The sequence below is a fragment of the Camelina sativa genome, chromosome 12 (genome assembly GCF_000633955.1).
Source record: "Camelina sativa cultivar DH55 chromosome 12, Cs, whole genome shotgun sequence".
Lineage (NCBI taxonomy): Eukaryota > Viridiplantae > Streptophyta > Magnoliopsida > Brassicales > Brassicaceae > Camelina > Camelina sativa.
The window spans coordinates 30,437,420-30,440,598 of NC_025696.1; positions in this window are offsets into that span (position 1 = coordinate 30,437,420).

Here is a 3,179-nt window from a genome sequence, read left to right on the forward strand (position 1 = left end):
TCAGTGAGAGAGTTAACAGCTATGGTGAAGGAGATGAGTGGGCAAATCAAGAAGCTCCAAGGTACAATGAGAAGTTCTCCTGCAAGGAAATTAAGGTGGAGGTTTGGGATAATGAAGAAGAGCAGTTCATTTGTTGTTGAACCTGGGCAGAATGTTAAAGAGTATCTGGCTAGACAAGACATACCAGAGGGGAGCTCACCACCTCTCTATGACCCTCCCAAAGCATAAGGAGTATGCAAAGTCAAGCTAGGGACTTTAAACAAGCTCACTTGGGAGGAAGTCCCAAAGGTATTACTGTAAATATTTTTTTAGGATCCTTGTGTTTTTGATTTTCGTTTTTAGTTTTATTGTGTTCAGGAATCTACAGAAGGGAGTACGAGCTCAACGCAAGTATCACTTCCATCGCTACCGTTCACCACCACTCGAGTCGGCACCGTGTGACTCTACCCATCCGGCGATCCCAGCTCGTTACACGACTCAACCGACACAACTCAATCCTCTGTTCTGAAGTATCCCGCTCGAGTCGACCATATCCCACTCGACCGACAAGCTCAACACACGTCCCGTCATCGCTGCTGTTTGTCACCCATGACCAGTTCTGACTTAATCCTTCCGAAGCTTTAGTCGCAGTCCCGGAGAACAAACACGCATTTCTCACCCTTCGACTCGAACCTCGTTGTTACACAACACGAGCTGAACGACTCGACTACCGGATCATCCACCTCGCTCGAGTCAACGTGCGTACACTCGACCCACATCGACCAACCAGGTGAAACCACTACTGCGGATCCCGAACACGGTGAAGGACAGAACCAGTACCACGCACCAACTCCTTGGGCGAGCTCAGACTCCTTCTTCTACTACTGAGGTACTCCTACCTTCCATTGTATATACCATTCCATTTCTGCATTGTTTCTGTTGTGATTCTTAAATCCTCCTGCAAATTTTTCTTACACAGGAGACTGTGTATTTTAAGATTGGGGGAGGGTTTGAGATGATGTATCTGATGTTGTGTTCTGTGATTCTTATTTCAATTTTTTGCATCATATCATGTTTGAGATAGAATCCATTTATTTGCATAGAAAAACCAAAAAAATTGAAATTTTTTGAAAATTTCCACAAAAACAGAGTGTTCATGTAGCTTGCAGTTGCATATTAGGATTGAGTCTAGTGTCATTCATATAGGGTTGTTGCATTTAGCATAGGGGTTGATGATGATTGTAACCTTGGTAGCATGCTGAATTCAATAGGATAGGATCAAGGCCCTTGTTATTAGTTCTTTGATGCATGTTGATTGAATTTGAAAATGTAAGATTGAAGCATGTTCTGAATTGACGTCATTCCCTATCTATCTGAACCTAATCCTGACTTGCAATTATCTTGTTATGCATTGAAGTTGAACTCATGGATACCATATACATACTTGGATTGTCTTTCACATTTTTACCACCCTTGTCAATCCAAGTAGCTGATTCCCATCTTTGGAACAGTTTCCCGCACCCTTAACCAACCGTTCTTTCAAGCCAATTGTATTCTTGAGTGTCAGGTCTTTTCCGAGTTGAGCTTGTTAGAAAGTGTTAGGTTCTAACCGACAAGAGTAGGATCCTGTGTAGCTCTAGTTCGCGTTATCCGGACTAGTAGGACTAGGTGAGAACTTGACATTGGGTATTGGGTTTGGATTTGTGCAGAAAAGTAAAGGGTAGAAAGTCTTAAGGAAGGGGATGTGTTTTCAAAGTTTACACGTCTAGTAAAGGATTTGGGGTGAGCAAAGTAAAAAGAATAATTGGTTCTGGGCATGAAATTAAAAAAAAAAAAATAGACAAAGAAAAGAAAGTAAAAATGCTCAAGATGTCTAGAGTTTTCAGAAGAAAAGTGAATGAACCATAGTGATATTAGAGTTTTCCCAGTCCGTTAGAGTGATAAGAAGTGAACTCTTCCTAAGACCAAATCTAAAGAATGAAAGAATGGGTTTGAGATGAAGTTTCTGATGAAGGGTAGAGATAGGTCCAACTTCGGTTTGGAATGTTCTTTGGATAGACAGGGCGCTGCTCTTGTATGCATCAGTTGGTTTCAACCTTTAGCCTTCTCTTAAGCTCAACTCTTTTCATGAGAGAACCTTGTTATGTATCGATGGAACCACTTGAGAAAGAGACCACATTTGTCTCTAACCTTTCACCCTAGCCAAATGAGTTCAATGACACTGCATAGCTTGATTCATGGTTCTTTGTTAATAAATGTTAAAGGGGGTGATTGATAGGATTGCATGTGTAGATCAAGCGAATGAAATTCCTTCACCATGCATCATAGAACTAAAAACAAGGACCTTGATTCTAACTACTCTATTCAGTATGTTTTAGGTTCTGAGACCCCATCTTCACACCTCTTCTCCATACCTTGTTCTTGATCGTTTGCTTGAGGGCAAGCAAAGAATAAGTTTGGGGGAGTTGATATGTCTATATTTTGTCTCTGCTAAGCATGTTTTTGTCACGCATCTAGTTAGGATAACTAATTGTTTTGCATGAATTTCTACTCTCTTTTGTACACTTTTCATATTTAGGTAGTTCTTGCATTATCTTCGCATACATCGTGCATTTTGGAGTATTTCAGGTATTTAGGAGACTTTGGAGCCAGGCTGTCTCGAGTCGCGCCATCACTCCGTCATCACACATCCGCTCGAGTCGCGCCATCATTCCGTCATCACACATCTGCTCGGGTCGCGCCATCACTCCGTCATCACACATCTGCTCGGGTTGCGCCATCATTCCGTCATCACACATCCGCTCGAGTCGCGCTATCACTCCATCGTCGACTATCGTTTGACCCAACGCCATCACTCACTCGAGCCACTACTCGTTCGCACATGTCAGGAAGACGTTCCATCTTACACGCTTCAGGAGATTCCATAACCGACTCTTCATCTTGTCGTTTTAAGTTTTAGGGATTTTATGTCTTTACTATAAATACGTTTTGTTAAGTCTCCGCGACAACATCTAAGTTTTTTATCTTGTTTTTATTTTTTTAAAGTTTCCCTAGCCACCAAAAACCGTTCTCAGACTTTGCATCCAGATATCTTTTAATACATTGAGTATTTGCATTTGATTTCTTCTACAAACTTGTTTATCTCATTTTTACCTATCTAAGAATGCTTGTTTCAATGTTTTCTGAGTTTGTATTGTTGA